The sequence below is a fragment of the Musca autumnalis genome, unplaced genomic scaffold, assembly GCF_047663935.1.
Source record: "Musca autumnalis isolate F117 unplaced genomic scaffold, ASM4766393v1 scaffold_4, whole genome shotgun sequence".
NCBI classification, from domain to species: Eukaryota; Metazoa; Arthropoda; class Insecta; order Diptera; family Muscidae; genus Musca; species Musca autumnalis.
In genome coordinates this window covers 154870545-154897078 of record NW_027411977.1, presented here as the reverse complement: position 1 = coordinate 154897078, position 26534 = coordinate 154870545, and the positions used below count along the sequence as shown (strand labels likewise).

Here is a 26534-nt window from a genome sequence, read left to right as displayed (position 1 = left end):
ATAATTTTGATAAATTCAAATTTTAAAATCATTTTGTGCGTGAGGTTTTTTCACCGAATCATATTATAATTAAGATTTTATGTAATCTTATGGCAAAACTCATCTCGCTATGATACAGGGATATGAGGTTGTAAAAAAGTCATAACCCTATTATACATATGGGTTAAATGGGCTATTTTTGCATAAAATGGCTCTAAATATAAATAACTCTACTAAACACACTCCGATTTTGTTGGAATTTTTTAGAAGATAGCTATAATTTCGCTTATCAAGAAAATATATATTTTTTGGGGGACAGACCCGATTACTTCGTTATTTTAGCCGGTTCGTCTGAATATGTGCATATTTCCCTTATAAGTGCATAAAAATCATGTGTTTTTAGAACAGCTATATCTCAAGAATGGTTCCTTCTAAGAAAAAAATTATAAGGGTCAAACTTGTAGATAATTTTTCTGTCTACAATATTACTTTAGTCACTTTTTGATTAGATCAACCGTTTTCAAAAAATAAATCCGAAAACCTAAAAACCCTTAAATTTTGACATTTGACCCGAATAACTTGTTTTGCACACATGGGATCGATGGGGACTTTTAGGAAGTTGCTTCTAATGGCAAACCCTAGCTCTCCACCAAAATTCAGCTTTGTGGGAATTTTTGCTATTTCAATGTCTATTTTGACCGGACTAAATAGGTGAGTGTGGAATTAAAGGAAGAAAGGCATTATATGCATGAGAGGAACTATATGTACTAAAGGAACTATATGAACGCAACAAATGAATATAGTTCCAATCGTTCCTTGTCCGGAATAGTTCCTTGGAACTAGTTTGTTCTGGAACTACACAACTCTATCTATTTGGGTTTGGTTTCTTAGATCCTGATTCACATTTTATGGCCTTATCTAAACATGGCTTTAACTTTTTAAAGCAAATCGGGGCTATTTCTCAGAAACCAATACGAATAATGTTTTGACCTCTGCAGCAAACTTTTAGATAAGAGCAAGAAGAAAATATTTGGAGGAATAATTAACTTGCAAAACTACATTTATTGCCTCAAATCTTATAACATATTCAAAAATTCCATAATTTGTATTTTTTGCAGCTTACCTCGAAAACTGTTAAATTTTTCTTAATGTTACCTTTGTAGTACACAACTCTTCAGAACATTTCATTGTTGTAAAATGCTTCTATCGCGTCGTTTGGAATATATTTTTCAACGACAATTTGAAAACTATGTTAACAATGCATTGAAATCCCAAATATGAAAACAAACTGCCTGTGTAAACAATGTTTGAAATATGTTTCGTAGAAGGTATGAAATTTCAAAGTTTCAGAATGTTCTGAAGAATTGTTGGGCACACTATTTGGAAAAATTTGCGAAATGTTACTTGGTTCAATTCCCAACAGTTCAGATGCTGACCAGAATTCCAGAAATTATGTAAACGTTTCTCTATTTTAACGATTTTAAAGTGCTAGATACAGTTTATCCTAGTTCATCGGTAGACATATAAATTCTACTACTTTAGGGATATAATATTTCTGAAGACTGCAAAGCAAAAGTCTATTTAGTTTCTGAGATAAAGGCCCGATCAGTGGAAAACAGGCTCGGCTTAACCCGGTTTAGATGGGGCCATAAAATCCAAACCCGATCTAAGAACACAATCTTTGTGATCTCAATATGTACTTTCAGAGATGTCCACTAAAAGTTGTTTGCATTGCAGTGTTGCACAGTGTTATAAAAGGCACTACCGATTGATAGTTTTTCTATCGATATTATCAGACGAAAATGTAGTGCGCAAATTTCCCATGTGTTCCGTGTATTTTCGATTATTTAAATGCTGCGACATTATTCCTGCAAGATCCCAAGCTAAAATAGCATAGACTTGTTTTTGAAGCCAACATGCAACTAATCAGAACATAGAAATAAAATCCATGTATAATTTTTCTTGCAGAAATACAAACTTATGTGTCCATCATGTTTAGGAAGTGTTATTGTTTTTATCTCACTGTTTTGAGAGCCGGCCGAAAAGGAATGGGCATAATGGTCAATTTCATTCAAAATTACACATTTTGTTAGAATATATATATATGGTCCTTATAGGGTATTTTCTTTTTTTTCTGGACCCGTATGTTGTTTGAACCTATATTTATCATGGAAACAATTTTATTGGTCAAATAACACTTTTCTGAAGAAATGTTCTTATTAAATTGAGTTGGCTCCATATTTTTCAAACCTTCTTACATCGAATCAAAGTTCGACAAATGTTGATTGAATTTTATTTATTTACTATTTAATTATAAAATTGTAGATTTGCATTTACAAAGGTAACACTGTTCGACGTAACCATATTTGAACCTTTTCGAGTAACATATAAAAAAATTAGTTTTAAAAACTACCATTTCGATGGTGGGGGTGGCCCGCCCATCGACTCTCTCGGCTACGTCGCTGAACGTTGTTTTTTGGAATTGCCATTTTTGCTTCTAACAAAAACAACATCTTATAAAACAATGAAAATATAATTCAACCCCATTAACAATAGGACGGACCCTAGAAGTCATTGTACGAGTATCACCACACAAAGCTGCACACCAAAAGCACATATTAGCCTCTCTGCATACAGCAAAACGTGTGACGGCAGCAGGCAACGAACGAAGCAAAAATCATCATTTGATCCTTATCTCAAGTGCAATGTTTATGGTGATGTATTGTTTTTAATCATCCCAATCAGAGTCAGAATCGCTGCTGCAACGAAATAACGAAGGCAATTAAAGTGGCTAGCATAGACGCGGAATTACTTTTTTAATGCCAATCCATTATATACTTATACATATAATGTAAGAGGCATATACATACATATGTATGTATAAATACAAACAGAGATTCAAACTTAGAGTCTAACACCCAAGTTAACCAGGTTGTTACAAATATTTTGTAAAGGCAAAATTTACATATCGCTCATTTACTCAAAGAGTGTAATAACTCACGATTTTGAATTTTGAGTTTCCGAATTAAAAACATTACTGGACAAAAAATAAGGTAACTGCATAATCCAGCTGCTGCCTAGAGTTAACAAGATATTTGTGGCAAATTTCTATTCAAGATTAGGCAGTGTTTGAAGTTTCTTAGTATTTTCAGTTGTGATTTTTGCAAAACTTCAAGCAAATGAGCTGTAACTCATTGAATTCTCAAGATATCAACAACAAAGAAAATAAAATGCATTTTTTGAGTTATGACACTTTTTAAGAAAATGAGTAAATTAATGTAAAACATATCGCCCTTATTGTGTAAAATAAAAATATGCTGAAGTTAAGGTTTGACGTATTTCAATAAGTGCATAGTTGTAATTTACCATAACCTTTGAAATAATTAACCGTTTTAGTACGATTTTCTTAAAAATATGTGACAGTTGTGAATATTCTTTAATACTTGTATAAGTCAAGCGTTTGACGTTTCTAATTTTGGTGCGTTAAAATTGTTTGTTCCAAAATGTACAGACCCATCAAATTTAGAATTTCTGCAACAAAAATGATCATTGACTCACCATTATCCCTCCGTTGGACACCTGAGTCTGGTCAGGCCTTTTTTATTTTATTTTGCATTTTAAACTGGGTTACAATAAAGCTATGGACCTGAGATTCCAGGTAGCATCATGAAATTTTCTAACCTTTCCAATGAAAGAAGCACGAAATCAAAAGGATCAACAGAAAAGGAGCCACAAGGATTTTTTGACATACATATCACATTCGTAACATATGAGTATGACCAGACCCCACCCATTTTTTAAAATTAAATTTCGGAATTTTTTCATAAAATTAGATTTTTTCCTACATTATTTGAGAAAATTAATATTTTTTTTATGAAATTTGTGGCATTTCACCCTACCATGTCTTCAAGATTACACATAAAAAGGTCGCAAAAGTAAGAGATGGCCTGGAGCACAAGGAAAATCATTTACCCGTTTCTTATGCGATTTTTACGCACTTCAACCACTTCAATTTAGCCATTTTGTCGGTATCATGCTGAAGTGTTCTATACGCCATTTGCCCGTTTTGTGATGATCGCATTTTAATGTTTTGCATCACAACTGTATGGAGCTGACTAAAGCAAATATTAATATTATTGACTTGAAATATTAATAATAGTATATAGAACATATTTACAAAAATTTTGAGGAATATGTATTGGAATATAAAAGTTATAGAGGTTTTTTTTTTAAACAGAATTTTTGTCGATTTGTTCCATATCCGCACTTATGACACAAATGTGAAATATTGTAAATCACATGGAACAAAGCGACAAAAATTTTTTCCATATTTGCCTCAATAAATTATATACTTCTAAATCGAAAATTAAAATTCTGATTTTTGAAATGTGTTTTTAAACTTGTAAGTTTTAATATATTAATTTCATAACGGAAAAATGTTTATGCTTTCCCGTCGAGGCGTGGATATCTCGGAAACTAGAGCAGATAGGAGAAAGCCGACTAGAAATTCAGAAAGAGCATACCGGAAAACCCAAGAAACCACCTGTATCTCAAAAAGTCAATAATGGCGTATGGAACACTTAAGCATGACACCGACGATTTGTTAACCGATTTCGAAACTTGTTCAAAAGATATTATTTGCCCCTTTAAAAAGAAAAACCTATAGAAATCCGTTGAGAAAATAGCAGATATTCCCGTTTAAAATTTAAAATCTTAGAAACCCCGCTTTTTTTACAACATTTACTGTTATAAAACAAAAAAAAAAAAAAAAAAACGAAGTGATCCAATGGAACCAAAGGTGTTTTCGTTATCCATGGGCCCAAACACTATAGAATTTTTGCAACAGAACCCTTGAATATTTTTTGTGTAGCACAGTGTTATCATAACAATTGCTAAATTATGCTTGTTACTATGTTTTGTAGAGTTTTGGTCTACAGATCTGTTCCTTAAAATCTACATTTAAATGTTTACCTTACAAACTATCTTACAGACTAAAACAACAGAAAAAAATAAACCTCTGTGTATACCAGGAGGTAGTGGGTGCATAGAACCCAGCAAAAATTTGGATCCGGTAGTCATTACGTAACCCTTTACAAAGTAATGTAAACAAACTTCTTTTCGCATTACAAGTAATCTGAAAAGTAATGGGTTACTTCTTAAAAAATTTACAAGGTAAACCTACTTACTTTACTCCTCACTAAGTAATGACGACGGTGGCACAGTGAGTGTGTGTCCGACTATAAATCCTAGGGTTGTGTGTTCAACGCTCACCGTCGGCACGCGAGTTTTTTTAATTAAAAAATAACAGTTCGTGGTGCACATGTGTTCTGCACATTTAAGTTCTTAAGCAACCTTCAATATTCGTGTGCGTGGCACAGTGTGTAGTGTCTTTGGCTAGAAATCAGACGGTTCGTGGGTTCAATTCGGGCAGACAGCGAAATAAAATAAAGTAAAATAAAAGTAAGATGTGTGATGAAACTAAAAACAAATTCTCTACATCAACTGTCTAAAAATAGAATTTTTTTCACCTTACTTTTCAACTTCTAGTGGCCACAGAATAACTAGTTATTCTAGTGGTCATAAAATAACTACAAACTGAGTGCGACATGCCCTTGTAAAAATAATGGGGAAGAAAGGGGGTTTGAGAGTAGTTACGGCTGCCAAAAATCCCTTACGAAACCCATGATTTTGGGAGGACTTTTTTTGCTGGGAAGGAACTGCCAGGAATGTTGTTTTGATCCACCAAAATGCCAATGTGTGCCAAATAATTTGTATTTGACCAACTTAAATTTTGATCTGCACTTAAAATATTTTGTATAACGTTCCCTTCAAAATTTTCGAGACTCTGTACAAATTCAAGAGTATAATTTTGGGCGTAATCTGCAATACGCACGACAGATGACTTTTCATAAATATATTTATTTGAAAATCTCCTGTTTTCCGATTTATAGTTCTTCCCAATGCATTTCCGAATAATATTTCTTTCAAAAACTTCCATTTTTTCATAACGGTTGGTGAAATAGTGAACCAAATCGGAAAAGCATAGAGATAGACTGGTCTTAAACTAACCTTGTATAGGAGTAATTTCGTTTCAGCCGATAAGAATTTGTTATGAAACAATGTAGCAAACGATCCCTTCATTCTGTTTGCTCTTCTTAGGTTTTCCCTAGCGTGATTATTTAATTTTAACAATTTGTTGAAGTTAACTCCCAGATATTTAAATGAGTTTTCAAAGTGAATTTCGTTCCCCTGAAGAAATAATTTCAAATTCTTGCTTAGTGGAACCACGAACCGTTTGCATTTTCCGGCTGCCTTTCGTAAGCATAACGCTTTACTTTTCGCCACATTGATTTTAATTCCCCAATCCAAATAAAAATTATTCCCTTGCTCAAGGTGAGACGATACCTGACGGAGAGCTTCGACGGGAGATTCATGTTGCAGGTAAAGTAACGAATCATCATCATATTCCCTTCGAATTACCAAATTCGTGCGGAAAATCAGATAAAAAATATAAAACAAATGAGGGGAAAGTATTGAAACTTGTGGAACGTTACTGGTTATATCCCCTATAAACGACAATTCACTGTTATGCAAAACACAGAATTTCCTATTTAAAAAAAAAAAAAACTTTGGACAAGCTTGATCAAAGAATTTGGGAAACCTTTCCTTATCATTTTATACAATATGCCCTTATGTTCGTCCCTATCAAATGCTTTTTCAACATCAAGTGAAACAGCAATTGTAGATTTACTTTCCCTCAAATGTTGAACAACATCGCTTGTAAATTTAAGAAGAGGATGTAGCGTTGAATTTCCTTTCTTAAACCCAAATTGTCATTCTGGAATAAAACTACTGGTAACACTTAAGTCCAATTTTATTTTAATAATTTTTTCGAATAATTTTCTTAAATTTGGAAGCAGAGAAATGGGTCTCAACGCAGTTACGTCATTGTTGTTTCTGAATCCGTAGCATTTTAGCAATTTTCCATGAATTTGGAAAATAGGAGTTATTAAACAGTTATTATATAATAGCTAAAAATTCATACGCCTCTTCTGGAAATTACAAAATTTGCAGATTTTTTATTGTTCATAGAATTTACTATGCCCATAACTTCACTTTTGGAAGTAAAAAAGGAACTATCAAGGGCGTTTGCCACGTCACACTCATCGTTAAATGTTGCAATTGAAAGTGTAATATTTGAAATGACTTGATTAATAGTATCGTCAACACCATCAATTTCTGACGTAAGATGGAGAATTAAAAACGGCTTGTAAATGTTCTTTTAAAAGAACTAGCTGACGATCAGTACCTTCGGTTTCTACCCCATTGACAGATACTGTTTTAATAGAAGCGCGATTAGAACGACCAATAATATTGTAAATCTCTTTGTATGTTGAGGGACCAGGTTTAATATTAGCAATGCGGCTATTAAAAGCTTCGGCTTGCTCATTATTTATTTGCTCTTTTATTATTACCGAAATAAGTTCAACTTGTTTTGAAGTAAGAAGATAATCAGGATAAGTAGATAGTTCAAGTCCTTTTGCCATCTATATTTAGTTTTTAAGAGTTTTTTTTTACTTTTGCAAATTTTTTATTAGTACATAATTTCAATTTGTTCGGAGTGACAGGAAGAAACAAAATTTACTGATGTCTCGAATTTTTCTGTATAATAATCAATCTCCTGGTTAGACAAATTTCGATTTCTCGGAGGCATGTTCGCTGATATATGAAATGAAGGATGTAAATCACAAATCCTTGAAACAGAAAGGGATTAGTTCTGCAACCATTGTAATTGTTATCAACATTACCCCAGGAAATATTTTTCGCATTTAGGTCTCCACCTAAGATAATACCGTCAAAACTCTCTGCCAGGGACGTAGCCGAATTGATTTGGTCGACTACAATTTTTTGAGCTACTTTAACAAATTATTACGTTTTTTCTCTAAAATGATTTTTATTTTTGGAATTTTGAAAAGTAAAGTTAGTTTGTTCTGAAGGTTATGTACTAAAAATGTACTGTATGAAGAAGTTGTCTAAGAAATATTTAAAAAAATTTTTGTTTGAATACTCTTTTTTAGAAAAACTTCCAGTAAAATCTGAATTACTTCTTTATCTCATGTAATTTCATTATCAAATAATAAAGGGTCGAGGAATTCTATAATGAATATAAAGGTCTTGAGGCTTTAAACTCATTCTGTATTCAAAAAATGACGAGTCTATTATTGTGCGGATTGGAAGTGCATGAAATGACATATTTACTGGACAATATGTACGACATATCAAGTGTTTTCCGTGGAGTATATCTCTAAAACCAATCAGAAAATTGTTTTACTACCTTCATTTTTTTTATTATTTGTTCAATGGAGAAAAATTTATTGTTGTGCGTCATAAAGTGCTAATATCTGCTATAAGTAGCATACCCACAAGAATTTTTTTCCTACCATTAACAAAGTTGTAGCTGAAAACAACCGTAAACGAAATTAGTGCTCAAACATTGGTTAAATCGTATTAAAATCTGCTGTAATTTCGGCTTTTAGGCTAACGATAAAATGTACCTCATAGAAATAATGACCTTTGACTTCTCATATCTTTCGACAAAAGCCGCTTCAAATAAGTTGGCGTCGATTTAGCAAAAATATACAAAATATTTCGCTAAAATGGTGCGCACAATAACTCTCGAAGGTCCAAATCGATTTCTTCGAGACATAGATTAGGTTCGAATATGGATTATATCGGTTCACTCCTTCAGGTACCTCGCACACAAAATTTCAATATCCGATTTCATCGAAACTTTGAACATCCTAAAATTACTTCCGGACGAACATATCGCTCATTTATTCAAAAAACGAGTTTCGAGAAAAATACGTTTTAAGTTGGCGATTGAAATTTGACTTCCCAACTTAAAAAAGAATATTACATAAAAAACAAAATAACTACGTGGACCATATTTTCAAACACCTAGCCAGATATCAGTGTTATATATCTGTGCAAGATCAAGCATGATTTGAAGTCTTTTATTGCTTCATAAACTCCAAAAACTTTTGTGTTGAACTATGCGAAACTCGTAGTAAATCAGCCGTAACTCGTCGAGTTTTAGAGATATCAGCATGAAAATTTGACACAAGATACTTCTACTTTATCTTGTGTCTTTTCGTAGAAAAAATAGAAATTGCTAACTCAGAAAGTGCATTTTTTGAGTTATGCCACTCTTTGAGTAATTGAGCGATATGTATATCAAATACCAAGAGGGGCTATATGTGACAACATCTTCGGATACCTCCCTCACAAAATTTCAACATAAGTGCAATTTATGGGCTGTTCGAGAATCCTTTGGACATTTTGACCAATGCTACTGCTTGCGGTCTTGGTTACAGCGATATTCTATTTTTCGTGGTAAGTCCATGCTTCCTAACATAACGATTCAAAAGCTCTAAATCTTACCATGACCAGCTAAAATAACGGCTTGACACCATAACTATCAAAAGGAATGATTTCCAAAATTAGGTCCACTTCCAAAATGGACCATTCTTTCAGGTATCTTCTCCACAAAAGTGCAAAACTTTTGCGCTCTTATCGAAGTCAAACTTATGAGCTCAGCATAAGCATTTAGTCGCAACACCCACAATCTTAAAAATTTTTACCAAAAAATTTTTCGAAAATGCGTCCAAAAAAAAGCCACGAAATTCTGAAACTCCCTGACTACACAATTTATAGGACAAAGATCTGTCTATAGACAACGATCTGTCTATAGATAAAAGTCTCAACTTACACAGGCTGTCGGCAAACCCGACTGATATTTTTTACTTGTTTTCGAGAAAACAAAAGTTATGAATTTTCATAAGTTTACCTCCGCTGTGCCGACAGAAGTCATAGTCCTTGGAAAGTTTCAAATGTCATCGAGTTCATAAACATCTAATCGTACAATTAAGATAGAAATAAGGCGGAACAACAACAACTGGGATATCAGCAGAGCGATTCTCTTACTCAATTTTTGAGTTACCGACAATTGTCGGTAAAATTAAAATACTTATAATTTCGGTAATTACCGACTTTTTCGGTAAGTTAGCGACGAATAAAAAGCAGTGTAAAGTTATACCGATAGTAAGACTGTTTTCAATTTTTATTGAGTTTTTCATATATAATTTTGGGTTTAAATTTTACCGATTTTTGTCGGTAACTCAAAAAATGTGTTAGACAATCGCACAACTGATGGAGTTTTCCGACTTAACCTATTTTGTCAGGACTTAGCTAAAATTTTGCAGAGAGAGAATGTGGATTTCGTAGTCTCAAACAATACTGCGAGTAGAATTCGGAGTCTATGAGTCGTAGTTGGTATCGCCCGACTCCTGATAAAAATGTTTTCCCTTTTTTCTAAACGCCTGTTCCAGAACCTTCAGGAATCTACATATTTTTGCTACTGAAAATGAGTAGATTCTTGCAGTACTGAAAAGGCCATAAATGTAATTTTCTGAATATTTTAGTTAGCTAGCATGAACTCTATCTCTTCTGGTAAAATAGTAAAGTTTTGGTGTTTTCATGACATAAAAGAATATTATTTTCTAACAATAGTTCGGTACAAGCCCAATCTGCACTCGCGGATTCGATTTATTCTTTTTTGGAGTTATTAATTTCAATTAATTAATGGTATACAAATAACATTAATAGGTTTTTAGATAGATCTTCTTGTCAGAATCAGTCCTCGTGGTAAAAATGTGTCCAATTGATAACTTAATAAGGCAAAAATAAGGCAAAACTTTTTTAATGGGACTGAAGTTAATATGGATATATGGATATGTACTTTAAAGAAGAAGAAATACTGAAAATCTTTGAAATAGAATCGAAAATGCCATATAAGACCTACTGTGGTTAAAAATTCTGGGATACATTAAAACGTAAACCTATATGGGTAATGTTCATTTGAAAGATTTTTTAGTTATTGCGTCAATGGCGTTGGAGAATTTGGTTAAAATCTTCAAAATACCAGGCGGAATTTGTGTATGGGGACTATACTGAACATGTTCTGATATGGTTAATTTCAATTCTAAACATCCACAGACTTATTTATTATTCCCAAACAAACATCCCAGATGGGACAAGGGAGACTTCTCTCATATCAATGAGTGCACCCCAATTCATATTAGCTCAATGATATGGGACCTACTGTTTATCGCCGAGTCCGAACGGCGTGTCTTAAGACACCACTTATAGAGAAGTTTTACATGGCTGAAATACTCAGGAAATGTCGCCAACATTACTGTGGGGTATTTTGCCACCGTTGAAAATTGTTTGATGTAGCTTGACCGGGGAATCGAACCCACGACCTTCAGCGTGCAAGGCGGGTGTGCATACCATTGCACAACGGTGGCACCGAATTTCAAAGTTATATCTAAAATATTGTAAACTCTCTCAATTGAAATTATATACTTTGTATCAATATTTCATATAAAATCAACTAAAACCCCTTTAAAATTGCTTTACGTAATGCTACACAACATTTTTTAATTTCATAATTTTTGGTCAAGTTGGGCCCCGCCCGAAATGAAATCCTGCGTACGTCCCTGCTCTCTGCATATCTTAAAATTGCTTTCAATACATTTACAATTTCTAAACGATTATAATTGCTGGGGAAGTAAATTTCTTATTGGTCCCATCGTATTTGACATCCACAACTGCAAAAACACTTACCAAGCAAACACAATGTCGGACGTCCGACGCGTCTGCTCAAAGTCGGAGGTTTTTTCCGACGCGTCTGACTGACTTCGGTCCGAACTCTGTCCGAATAGTCTGACGAAGTTTTTACCGTCCTCTCTCTCCCTCTTTGAAGGGAATTCTTCTATTTTCTCTTGTGCTGCTTTGGCAAAATTAAGTGTAAATAAGCAGAGAGAAAAGAATTGTATATGTTTCGCTCGCACATTGTAAATGTGTAATTGTTGATGTTGATGCAGTACGAACGAAAAATTGAGTGCTCGGGTTTAAATTTCTGTATCGGAGAAGAAATTTTGTTTATTTTTTTTATGCGTGTTGATGCATGATAGTGTTTAAATGTTATTAATAGTGATCGGTTGCTTACATATTTCTTTATTTTTATGAAGTTAATGAAAGTAAAGATTTTCTTCGTCAAACTTCAACACTATTCCGTGGAAAGTCATATGTTTTATACTTGTATATGGCCAAAGTTAAGTTTCTTAACACTTTTATGTGTATCAACATTTTTTGCATGTGAAGACATGTATTTTTTCATATATGTATGTATTAATAACAATTGTTTTACATATTTCACAGGTCGTGTTGAATTTGTTGTTCTCCACAGTTTGTTTGTTCACCAAGTGGCGCTTTAACACAGCATAAGATGATATTAAAACCTTTAATATGTTTATAGTAGATAAACTTTTATAGGATTTGGATATTTCATGAATTAACTGTGTATTTTCAACATCTTTTAATAATAAAAAATTCTGGTCGAATGCTGATAAATAAATCAGAAATTCATACGATAGTTCATCTGACTTCGGACCAAATTCGGTCCGAAAGTCGGCACACACTTTCGAATTTCATAAGATTTTACTTCCGAATTCGGACCGAAATCTGTCCGAAAGTCGGTAAATAAATCAGAAATTTATACGATAGTTCATCAGAGTTCGTTCCGAATTCGGGCCGAAAGTTGGCTAAAACATCCGATTCTCATACGAATTTCGGTCAGAGAACACTTGACGTGTCACGTCATATGACTTTCGGTCAGAGTTCGGACCGAATGCGGATCCAAAGTCGGATGTTTCATCCGACTTTCGGTCCGAAATCTGATGTTTCTTCCGATTTTGGTTTGCTGGGTTAAGAAGTCTTGTCCCGGGATACAAATTTTTTCTAAAAGAAACGGATTTTTTTAAATGCGATCGCAACTCCTAAAGTGCTTTTATGGTAAATTACCGAGTAATTATCCAAGAGAGAAAAAGTGTTATTACGCAAGTGTAATTCTTGCAAAAAACTATATCTACTTTGTAGTTAGTCATAATAGACATTGTCTTATATTTTTTCAAAAATGTGATTATCTGTTGATCCCAAGTAGGTTTCTCAAGGAACTGTTTAGGAATACTAATAAAATCCGAAATTAGTGACGAATTGTGATTTTTGGATTGGAACTGGTTAGAGTCAGATTTAAAAAAAAAAAAACTTGCATATGATTGATCTACAGCATTTTGACAAGCCTTATCTACAATATTAGTTGGTACCATGTTACGCGATTTTAGCTCATTTACATTGTTGTAAAGGTGATATTTTCTACTTTGATTTTTTACTGGTTTTACTTTTGGTATATATATAGAAGTCGACTTTTTCTCAAAATAAGTTTTTTTGCCCATTCCGATAGACGGACGGACACATATAGCCAGATCGACTCAGCTCGTCGAGAGGTTTATAATACCCTACACAACAACGTGGAAAGGGTATTATAAGTTCGTTTTTCCGAAAATTCATGTAACACCACGAAGTATTCGTCGTAGACCCCCAATGTGACATAGCATGACGATGAAATAAACCGAACAAACATCTCGTTCGTCCCTCCGTTTATTAAAAATTGTAATCAAACCAAAAATTGTAATCAATCAAAGTTTTTGGTGATGATCGAGAAATACTTAGGAGGTGAAATGGACCAAAAACAAAATTTTTATCCGATTTTGTAGCGGGTCTGTAGGTCGCAATGATGTTCTGATCGGCGCGAAGTTTTAAGTAAGGTTTGGGTTTACGGGTTTGATTCGACATGCCTTTGATAAAATAATGGATTAGAAGCTTGATTTGTCAGTAGTTACCAAAAATTACTGTACAAATGAGAGCTTTCTCTGGCAAGTGTCTTGTTTTAATGGGTTTGGGTAGATCTTTGATTTTGTCATTTAACAATTCTACATTTTTACGTTGGAAATAAGCTATATTGCTGTTGGCAACACTCCATTTTATTGAAATTGTACACACATTTGGTAGCTATATACGAGGGCTGCACTAAACTATCTGGCCTAGGAAACACCGCGTGTTGCCGTGTGCCGTTTGAATTTTTTTGACAGTTTGACAGTTTTTAGCCTATACATACTCAGGGCAGTTTGTAATACGATCTTGTGTGACAGTGACTTGAAGAAATCACTTTTTTTTGTTCTGATAGTTCCCTTCGCCGGGATGAAATCATGATATTGGTAGCGATGAGTAAAATTTTGCAACGCTGTCAGTTCGTTTTGAGAAACATTGATGAAAAACAAAACATGATGAAGTTTAAGCCATTGGGATAATACTCCATACGAAGGTCGTGACGGTGATCCAGTAAAATTGGACAATCGCTCGTGAATAAAAACGATCGTTGAACTTCAAACGAGGTTTACAAGATCGCCACAGACGACCAATTTTGGATCTATGCTTAGGAGCCCGAAACAAAACAGTAATCGACCGCTTAGGTCTTCGAAAGTCAGCCAAATCCAATGAAAGTTGTTCATGTAAGAAGCACTTTGAAGCAAATGGTCGCCTGTTTCTTCGGCAAAACTGCCCGTGTGGCGACTATACAGCTTCATAAATGTAGGACGGTGAATTCTGAGTGGTACACTACAATTTGACGAATCATTGTACATCATGACAATGCGAGCTCTCACACATCGATTCAAAACAGCGCCTGCTTGACAGAACAAAACGTGGAATTGATGGGTCATCCGCCGTAAAGACCTGACTGGGGATCCAATGACTTTATTTGATTCCAGCATATCAAGAAAAAGGGCGTGGTCAACGATTTTCGTAGCCAGAAGATGATGTAAAAAGTTAAAAAACCATGTTTTGGAGGTGTCTAAATGGGAGTGGAAAAGAGGATTCAACAATTGGTTTGAGCGCATGAAAAAGCGTATAAATCATGCTGGAGACTACTTAAGAAAACTATTTCAAACTATTTTTGATTGTTAATATTCGCATTTTCATTGTTAGGTCATTTTTTTCATATCTCTTTCGTGATTTAGATGTAATTTTTGTAAAATATATTATGATATCGCTGAAAGCTGTCGCATTTTCATGTTTAAGGCAAACTTCGAATAGTACTTTTCTTTTGTTTACCATTTTCCTAAAAAGGAGTATATGTCGAATTCTGAACTGGAGGTGAAAAGATAGTCCCGGTCCACACTAGAGTAATGTCAATGGAATAATTTCATGAAATTAGGCGTTTTTAGATCGAATTCCCCACAACAGCTTCTTTTGTGTGACCCCCACTCTCGTAAAACAAATACATTATTTGATGTCATTCCAAATCACTTTTATATATGATTTAACTGCATCTTTGGAGGCATACTTTTTGCTGGGAAGTAATCTTACGAGCGGTTTTTAACAACTTTTTGACAAAATTAAATTATCCGCTGCTAACATTTTTTACCCATTTTTTGACGATCAAAACAAATACATACCAACAAAATTCGATTACAATTTGTGGTCAAAAAGAAAGTATGCATTGTTTGCATTCATTTTTCACACATTATTTGGCAATAAAACAATTACCAACAATTCAATTTTTCGGTCAAGAATAAAATATACATTTTTTTATTTTTGGATTCAGTAAAATGTTTAATGAATTTTATATAAATTAAGGAGTTTCAAAGCCACGACTTTCTATATGCAAGGCTTGGATCAGTGTACATAAATAGGAAATGTAGTTCCGAATGTACATATATTACTGTTTCAAATGTATATTTTTATCTGTGTGTAGAAAATCGTTTACATTCATTAGCACTCACCTTATTTTGGTAATACGATTTAAAATTGCCAAGACATTAAATGCATTGGTGTGGCGACGTGAATATGCATCAATTAATGTGTAGCCAAGTATGCCATTGATTGTCACTGCCTTTGCCGCCTTTTCCATTTGCGAGTCCTATCAAAACGTAATAAATCTCCCGCTGATCCATCGTAAATCTTTGCAGAATGGATTCTAAAGTCCCTTAGTTATGAGTTTGCTGCATAAATCAAATTTATCTCCTACAGATCCGTTCTGTGTTAATTTCTAAATTGTATTGTATTGACTGTGGCAGTAGTGGACGCTAACCGTTTTGGCAACATTGACATTCGTCGAAGAAAGAAGGCTAATTAAGAAATTCGAAGCAGAAAGGATCAATTGCAGTCGCTTGGCTTAATAGTTGGCATTAAGTTAAATGAAGGAGTTAGTGATAAAGCACTAACTGTTTATACAATTTACCTCTAAGAAATTTTAAAAGAATTACTTCTAAAATTTTTGTACAAAATATCTACCCTAAAATTTAGGCCTAAATTGATTGTTTGTAATATTAACTGAATAATTAGAGAAATATTTTTAAGGACTTTTAGAAGTTTATGTATACAAATATTTAGAACGCAAGAAGATTTTATATGATCCCAGAACTGATTCCATTAGCGTTGTCAGATTGCATTAAATATCTCAAAAGTTTTGAATAATCCACCAGATTATGATATGTGTTTGTTTTTTGAGATCACAACTGAAATGAACCAAAATAAGAATGCTCTTCCTGTGGTGAAAAAAAAATCAAAAACAATTCTAGGGATTTGTGCATTCATTTGTATCAACTTAATTAGCTACCTGTGATGGGTTGTTGACATTCTTATACTCTGAAACACACATGTCCATAGACAAAGCAGGAAGAGTAAGCAGTCGCCTCTATTTCGATTTTGGTTCACAAGTTATCATCTGGCGGTTTATCAAACGAAAGATCGGTCTCACGAGATCCCAATTTACTCACGCATGCGTACTGTGGGGCAGTCAGCTACACGAAAGAAGTCGCAGCCAAAACGAAAACAATTTTCGCCTAATTCTATTTAATTTTGGGCTTTATGTCCCAAATATTAATTTAACCCACAACCACAATTATATTTTCTACGAATACGAAAGTAAGTGGAATATTTTGTACAACACTATTACATACAAATCTATCCCATCAATAATAATTAGTAATTATTTTGAGTCACGACATTTAATCCGCATCGTTTACTCAGGGTTGGTTGGAGTGGGCAACTTTGTTTTCGGGCCTCTTATTTCGAAGAGATAGAAAAAATGTTTCCCTCTCCCATTTGAAGTGTGTCTCTGAATGCATATGCATGGGTTTGCAGACGTACTGATGAAGGGCCAAACTTATCGAAGGCCTTAATTAACTTAATTGTCATAAATGTGTACATACATATGTGGCAAAACAAAAACATTATTTTAATTTAAATATCATCACCACATTGAACAACTTTCTGTCGCAAGAAATTTAATTTCATTACAACCATAATGCAGCAAACTTAATATTCAAAAACCTTTGCTGTTTTGTTATCACTTGTTTCACTTTGGTATTGACCAAAAAATTATAAACGGTGCAAGCAATAACAAAAAGGTACAAAACATTTACCACTTAAAGCCGAACAACAGAAGTTAAAAAAGAAAGGAAAGCCAAAGAAAGTCTTATACCCAAAACCGGTCTAAACGAATGAAATTCTACAAGGGTGAATGAATCTGATAATTGCTGTCTCAACTGCTTCTAACCACAAAACAAAATGCTTATTAATTTTTGGCTAAGTCCAACATGCGCTGGAAGAAGCCACGCAATTCAATTGTCAGGCTATGTACCAAATAATACTTTGTACGGAAGTGTGTGTTCGAGTACATGTTGTGGCAACTCCCTGAAAGAAAGTTGATGGGATTGTGGTTGATCATTTGTTTCTCTGCCGCATATTTATCCCTCGTCACAAGTGAATAGTGATAATTGCTATAATAGCATTGTGGATGTACGAATAACTCAAAATTTAATGAGTTACGGTCTGTTTCTTTAAGACGATTCGAAACCAAATTCGTTCGAACTACTACGATATTTCTGTTTTCTTTTTTTGAAAATATTTAATTCACTTTGTTTTCGATCAAACTAAAAGATCCACAATGAGTTTGGCAGTAACTCGAACAAATTTGGTTCGTCTTAGAGAAACAGGCCACTAAATTTTCTAATTAAAAATACATTCATTTGCACAGTTAGGCAACCAAATGTTTCCACAAACCAAAAATGAAAATACTTTCATAATGAACTCCAAGCCAAAAAGTGCGGGAACGGAACTATTGATTTAACTACTCCAATATTTACCTGAGTCAATATGGAATAATCTATCTGAACTTGTCGAATGATTTTTCTGCCGTAAAGCGTTGGAATTAATAGCTGAACTTTTATTTGAATTTAAAAAAGAACAAGGATAGAGACCAGTAGTGGGGTTCCCGTGCGTATTTTTTGGTTACCGAAAAAATTCGGTAAATTTAAGACACAAAATTATGAACGAATAGTAATAAATGTTGACAATACTGTTGCTAGCTGTAGTACCTAGCGACAACTTTATTTTGGTCGCTAACTTACCGACAAATTTCTTTTGTTACCGAAATTATAAGCATTTTAATTTTAGCGATTTCTGTCGGTAATCAAAAGTTGCGTTAGAGAATCCCACAACTTGTATAGAAATATCAATAAATTATTTAGAAAATCGAATGGCTCTTTTTATTTTCTTTCATTGACATTCAAAATCACCGGTAACTACGGATTGTTGCATTTTATTCTCGTAATTATGCAACCAATAGATTTAAACTCCATTTTGTTCTATTCGTAGGCCTAAACATTTATATAAAACAATGACGACGAGATATAAAATAAAATATATTCACCATAATGATATGAGTGCATTTGAATTCTGAAATTTTATCGCTAATCGTAAGAGCGACTCATTTCCTATGGGCACGGGAAACCAATATATGTACGTGGACTACGAAGTTTCTATCCTTAAAATAAAAAAGAAAAACTGTGAATAAATATCCACCAATTGTAGAATTTTTTAGACGACAAAAATACTCAGAAAAGGACACCTAAATGGAGGAATATAAGAAGTAAATTTGGAAGTAAAAATGGCCAAAACCCGTGATATTTGCTTAGGCAAAAAGTCATTTTTTGCACTTTTAATAACGCGAGTTTTATAATTTGAAGAAAAAACGTGCCAGATTATAGGGATATGTAGTTTGTTTTCAAAAATATTCAAAATTCGCGCTATAATTCGAAGTCAAACTTAAAATTTCGAAGGCAAAATAAAAATATTAAAAAGGATTAAAACTCAGAGAATAATTTAAATATTTTAATAAATTTTTGTTACAGCGGAAAAATCGTCATAGAAGAAGGTTCTGAATCAACTACATAATATACCAAGTTGCGATTTTTTAAGTTATATATATCACCTTTTAAAATTTTTGGTTTGTTGAAGAAAATATTAAACACAAAAAAGCATCCAATTTGAACTAAAAAGACATTTTCTTTGAAGAAATATTCATAATGTGTTACAAAAATGTACAGACGTGTCGTGGTCAACATTTTGTTAATTATATATGTAATACGTTCCAACTAGGGAAAATGATTGCGCGGTTTATTTGATCCTTAAAAAAATAATATTTTTTTAATTTTATAAATTTGTGTTTATTCGACCTTTTGAATATATATTTTTAAATAAAATTCTTTATTGAGCTTGAGGTCAGTGTTGGTTAATTTTATTGTTTCATATTTTTCCCAATATTTCGCAATTTTTAAATTGCATCTTCAGGGGATGATCTACAATGACATTAAACGAAGATGATAAATGTGGAAAGGTGTATGTGGGGACCACGAAAAATAAACTAAAAACAAGATTATCGGCACATAAATCTGATATAAAATTACGACATCAGAATACAATACAAAGAACAGCGCTTGCGGACCACTGTAAGCTTAACAACCACATACCAAACTTCGACAATGTACGTGTACTGCAAATGGAGAACAATTATAACAGACGTCTAACATTGGAGATGCTGCACATCAACAACATCCCAACGAAGAAGAAGATAAACTATAAGAGCGATACTGACAACACAGCCTACTGTTATAGATATTTGACAAAAAAGAGATCATGCAATACGTAGTAACTTCAGTGCAATATTTACAACGAACAGACAATGGTAGTGAAACTACATTAGTTCTTAAGAAATACTTGACTGTTAATAGTTTTTACGTATTGTAAGTTAATTATAATCGCTTTAATATTTGCAAATGTGTTTATCTTCAAATTACTGTGATACAAGTATTTATATTTATACAAAATTTTTAATGTCATTGTAGATCATCCCCTGAAGATGCAATTTAAAAATTGCGAAATATTGGGAAAAATATGAAACAATAAAATTAACCAACACTGACCTCAAGCTCAATAAAGAATTTTATTTAAAAATATTTTTTTAAGATATCTTCGCGAATCAATATTTTAACATATCAATGTTTATAAAAATCTGTTGGTGGATTAATATTTTAGTTCATTATAAGCTAATTTTTCTTTTAACCGCGTACATTGGGTTGGAATGAAAAAAATATGTAAAATAAGAATAGTATGTAGAAACAACAAATATTCGACGTTCGTTATTAACGTGTTCGTCTGTAAAATTCTTATTAGAGCATACTTTTAAATATTATATTTTAAAACATTTGAAACAGTGCTTAAATTCGTCGCTATCCTCTTGTGCTTAAAAGCGGACCTGTAAATCCTAACAAATTGTATGAAATTCTACTCGCGGGTTGACAATTTTTGTTCATTATAGTAATGGTAATTTTAAGAAGTTAAGTGTGTGTACAATTATTAAGAAAAATTATTTGGGAACACAAAACTTTGTTTGTTGTAAACGTAGTTGCTTATAACCGATGTTCGATATATCCGAATTCTACTGCGTAATTGTTTGTTTTAGCAGACTTTTGCATATAAAGCATTAAAAATATATAAAAAGCCCATAAGTCCACCGCCCCAAAAACAGGCCAAATTATCTATAGTGCGGTGGTGTCCGGATAATCGAGATTAAACTGTATATGTAATGATATGGTAATAAAATGTCTGCTGCAGAACCTGCAAGAATCCAAATTGGCAAAGAAAAGCAACAAATAAAAATGTGTGGAAATCTTTTCTTAGTTCGGCTTATATCATTGGAAAATCGATGTCTTACTTTCTCAACCTTATCTTAAAAAATATAATTTTTAAGAATATATAAAAGCTTTTTATCTTTTGATACATCGGTCGTTGGATAAATGTTTAAAAGCAATTATTAAGGAATAATGTCAGGGACGTAGTCTGAAATGCATCTCGACACCATATCTACGTCATTGTACCTTATCTACGTTGTGTGGGGCCACAGGTGAATTTTCATGAAAATTCTCTAAAATCCGTATTTATGGTCCAATCGATGAACATTTTTTTTCCAGCTCATTCTTGTGGCTAAAAAGCGAATTCTACAAAAAAATTCCGATAGGGCCCTATATAGCTATATCGAAGTCAGATCCAATTTTCAAAATTTTTATGGAATTCGTTTTATAGCCACAACATTGAACTGGTAAACATTTTTCATCGATTGGACCATAAATGCGGATTTTAGAGAATTTACGTGAAAAATTACAAATTATTATAAAAAAGATTCCTCTTGTGCCACGGGTTAACTTTAAACGATTTAACATAAATGAGAGTTGCTTCTTAATTCCTTCAGATCAGAAACGTTTTTCCAGGACTTCATGGAGCGTATCAAAAAAGAATCCTCCAGAATCGTTAGAGGATAAGAATTGTGTGATATACATGAAACTGTTGAGGTTTTAAAAGTGTTATAATTGTAAATATGTACATACTCTAGCAAATCATATCTAAATTAAAAAATAAATTTAATCCCCTTTTTAATAATTTGGAAAAAATAGAAAAAATGTTATATAGTTTTGATTACTCAGTTGATTCTCCGAAATGGAAAAAATCATCAGCCAGTAATACCATTTCCACCTCTGAAAATCTAATTGCTTTAAATTCCCCGATTGCTACTTCAGCTCCTCCTATCACTCCAATTGCCCAGTCTTCTGAAAACTCATAAGTAGTTAACACTCTGCCTGAGTCTTCTTCGTCCTTGGTTCTTATTCCTACTAATAAAACAAATACTATTATTTCTGTCATCAATAAACCTATAACCAATTTACATACTCCAGCTGAGAGTCCTTCACCTTCGGTTTCGCAAAGTAATCCCCCTATGCCTTCTGTTGTTATTCATGAGCCTTCTGCTCCAGAACCTCCATCGTTACTCTTAGATCAACTAATTGTAGTTGCGCCGCGGAAAACTGTTTTTTTATCTCCTTATATATTGTATATCCGTGATTCTTACAATGTTACTTTGCAATGCAAAACATTTTCTAACAATTTTAATATTTCACACCGTAATTTTGGCATGTTGAAATGATATTGTGCCTCGAAAATTGATTAGAAGTAATCAAAGATAAAACCATTCCGCGTTCGAAAGATGACTCACACACAACCCGTCAAGTGACTTATTTCCAGCAAAATGCAGCATTATAAAAGACCATGTAAAATATGGTAATTTATCTTTCATAATCGCAACATTTTATTGGAAATAAGTCCCCTAGTATAGCACTTTATACACAAACAATATTGTATCAACTTTTATCATATCGACGTGAAAATGTAAACATTTTTACATTAATTTTGATCAGCGGAATTATAGTGCGCAGATGTATTGGTCACCATAGTCAATTATGAAAAATATACTAGAAACCTTTTTATGTTTAATAAATTAACCATGTTAAGAATTATTATAACTGTGTTATGTAGAACAAAAGTAAGCGGTTGAAAGGTTAATGCTCCCATGCCTAAGAGCTTTCAAAAAGCTCTCATTGCTTAAAAGATTAGCTCATGTTGATGTAGGAAATATTTGTTCGATTGAAAACAAAAACAATTCAAATATTTTTTCATAAAACAGAAATTTGGTAGTAGTTCGAATAATTTGTATCCGAATCGTCTTGGTGAAATAGGCCATTAAAGATGACACATCCCTTGGTGGCACCTTCCCTCGTATTTTCCCCTTCATTACATTAATGATGAGTCCAAATTGGATTTATATTGATTTTATAATTTTTCGCTTTCCTCATCTTAGAAAACAAAGTATATTTATAGATCGCATATGCATGATTTAAAAACAACATTGCTGTTAATGAACATAAAATGTCAAAGAAAATATTGAATAACAGGTTCGTTCTTAAAATGTTCTTAACAAAATGCATTTTGAAAATCTGATTGATCCCACACTATCTAATAGTATGCTTTCACTTAGGCTTTATCCTACTAATAACAGCAACCCTACCCACTTTTCTGCAACGGTCAATACACTTCTGGACTTGTTTTATGTTAATAACCTGTAACGTTCTTCTTTATGACCAAATATCAGCCTCCTGTTTCTCCAGGCATGCCCTAATATTTCTTGCCTATAACTTTAGCATAAAAGTAAAAGTAGAAGAACAATCATATACCTACATATCGAGATTTTAAAAGTGTCAACTATATTGACTTAGAGGGAAATTCCTCCAAATTAACTGAAATGAACTGTAGAGTTTATACTCCGTTGATCAACAAGTTGATTTACTGCAAAAACATATCTTTGACCTATTCAACTCAACAGTTGCTCTAAAAACAAAAATAATTACTTCGGATAGTAAAACTTGGTTCAATTCTTCAATTAAAACTTTTATAAACATACACAGAAAAAAATTGTAAAATTGTAAAATTTGCCGATAAAAGTAATGTTCATATTGACCATCGTCGATAAAAAAATTTGTTGTTATCATTAGAAATTATTTTGATAAAGCAATTCTCATATAACCTAAGAATTTTTTTGAATTTTTGAAATTTTTTTTTTTGAATTTTTTGAACAGACGCTAGATATATACACAATTATAAATCACACAAGAAATAAATGAAAGAAAAACGAAATGAAAAAATTAAAAAAGTAATAATTTACCGTCACACTTGAATTTAAATGGAAGAAAACAAATAAAACACTTTTAAATATAAAATACCGGAATCTCGTTGAACGCTTCTCGTTAGTTGTGAAATAAAACAAATTCTCCTGTTAAATTAAAAACCATCAGCAGAAAATCGGCATCTGGAATAAAATGTAAAAAATAGGTGCATCATATTTCAAATATTTATATAAAATAGTATTACCGTGGAATTGCTTCTTCGTCCAATAAAATATTTCGATTCTCCTTTTTCCGATTTTAGCATTACATTACATTTGGTTCCAATCATAAAATGTATAAACACCATTATTCACACATAAACACTGATTTATTTCCACACTTTTCGATCTGATCACAGCGAACGACTAAAACAAACTGCCACCAAACTGTTGGTTAAAAAATATGTAAATGTTTCTTGGGGGAAAAAAAACATTTTTTTTCCCTCTTCTTTTGTTAGGTTCATAGAAACAACAAACCAAAGTTTCAGTATACATACTAGCATTCGCGGTGGCAACGAATAGATAAATAAATACCCTCCATGCCGCAAAAATGTCATACCCATGCTTTGATTTAGTTTAGATGCATTGGATTTAGTTTAGATGCAAGTCTATTTCATTAGAGTGTAATTATTGAATTACTTACTCAACACAAATGTAAAAATATGTTATTTATACATGTATAATAGAGTAATATTACTTGATGAATCTTGAATTCAGTTGTAATAAATGGAAATATAAAAAAAAAAAAAAAAAAAAAAAAAAAAATGCTTTGAAATAGACATAACAACGACACACACACAAACACAGCACATTGTTGTAGCGGAAAATCTCTCTATGCCATAAAAAGTTATTTTCTCTCGCTCTTGAGAGCGAGAACATGTGACAAACGTTGAAAATCATTATACATATCAACAAATATTGGTTAAAACACGTAAACAAATTTCAATGCATTATTTGGTTGAACTCGTTTATCGGTCGCTTTTTAGCAACATTTTCATGTTTGATAAATATTTTCCCAATATGTTTGAAATATTTTATCGACATTCAACAAAAATATGGTGATGAATCTTTAAATCAAAATTTTTCTGTGTAGGGGATAGAGCATACTTCAGGTGGAAGCCTTATAAAACGGCTGAACCGCATGAAGAATTCTGTGATGCAAGGAAGAGTAAACAATAGCAATAACCAAAACCGAATATTTTACTCGTTTTAGTTCTGCTATAGACTCTAGAATTAAGTGGAAAACAATAAATGAATTTAGGCCTGGGTACATAAGCCGCTTGGCTTCATTTCTGGTAAAAGACCAAGTTCGACCTAATTGAAATGGGGTTCTGACATTTCTTTATTCCTTTACCAGAAATGAATTAAGTAAGAAAGCCGAGCGGCTTACATATGTGTCGAGGCCTTTAGGTGGTGGAAAATTTAAGAGCATTGGTGTGGCTAATGGCGATGCAGATGAACTGAATAAACAGTTCATTAATTTACCAACAGTTAACGCAGATCCTTCCTTCTATGACTGTGATAATGTAACAATAGATGGTGTAGTTGGTGATGGTAATTTTGAATTTAGATGTATCCCTCCTGATGAAGTACTCAGTTGTTGCGAACAAGTTAAGTCCAATGCCATTGGACCCGATGAAGTGGATCCGAAGTTTATTCGCATAATCCTCCCTCGCCTTCTTCTTATATAATAATAATTGTTCCACAAACATCCCAGATGGGACAAGGGAGACTTCTCTCATGTCAATGAGTGCACCCCGATTCATATTAGCTCAATGATATGTGACCTACTGTTTATTGCCGAGTCCGAACGGCGTGTCCAAAGACACCACTTGTACAGAAATTTTACAAGGCTGAAATACTCAGGAAATGTCGCCAACATCACTGAGGAGTATTTTGCCACCGTTGAAAATTTATGTTGCCTGGCCTGGGAATCGAACCCACGACCTTTAGCGTGCAAGCGGGTGTGCATACCATTGCACCACGGTGGCACCTGCAACCGCCTTCTTCCATACCTTACATATTTTTGAATACTATCATTACATCCAGTACCTATACCTCAATCTGGAAACATGCTAAAATTGTACCAGTTCATAAATCTAATTTGGAGTTCCGTCACATAGCCATATAATGCTATTTCTCTAAAGTGTTCGAAAATTTCTGAGTATCTTCAACGTGAATCATGTCTAAGCGATATGCAATCTGGGTTTAGAGTTGGTCATAGCTGTACATCGGATTCAATTGAGGTCACAGAGTCAATAAGGAAAGATATTGATGACAACCAGGTGTGTTTCTTATACCTTCTTGACCACTCTAAAGCCTTTGACACCGTAGATAACTGTAATTTGGTTCTAAACTTAGACGTTTTTCTATTTCTTACAAATGTAATAATGTCCTATTTAACAAATAGGTCTCAATACCTAGCCAACATAAAGTGCAAATCATTGCGGGTTGAAAAAGGCGTAGGTTTTAGCTTTATTATCATATCGAAATGGCTGAAATTTGTTACTTAGTCTTCGTTGAGGGTATAAAACGCCTTCATATAGCCCCCATAGAACTGTACCTCCCGATTTTCGGTATTTTGAATGTTCTGGCCTCAATATTCCTCTGAAATGGCTGAAATTTGGTATATGGTCGGTATAGGTCCACGCCTTCATATAGCCTCCATAAAACGGTACCTCCCGATTTTCGGTATTTTCAT

The 26534-nt window shown here is 33.2% G+C and overlaps 1 protein-coding gene and 1 long non-coding RNA gene across 2 annotated transcripts in view; one reads left to right on the top strand and one right to left on the bottom strand.

The window, feature by feature from the left end:
• LOC141400619 (paired box protein Pax-6-like) overlaps positions 1 to 24221 on the bottom strand; it is a 260551-nt gene extending 236330 nt beyond the window's left edge. The window contains exons 1-2 of the mRNA XM_073979911.1: positions 24040 to 24221; positions 23892 to 23977 (exon numbers count right to left, since the gene is read on the bottom strand). The gene's annotated coding sequence lies outside the window, so the exon portion shown is untranslated. The remainder of the gene's footprint in view (positions 1 to 23891; positions 23978 to 24039) is intronic.
• On the top strand, positions 19911 to 21045 carry LOC141402857 (uncharacterized). Its single transcript, XR_012412740.1, has 2 exons — positions 19911 to 20027; positions 20130 to 21045. It is a non-coding gene; the product is annotated as an uncharacterized lncRNA (long non-coding RNA).
• Positions 24222 to 26534: the final 2313 nt, after the last annotated feature.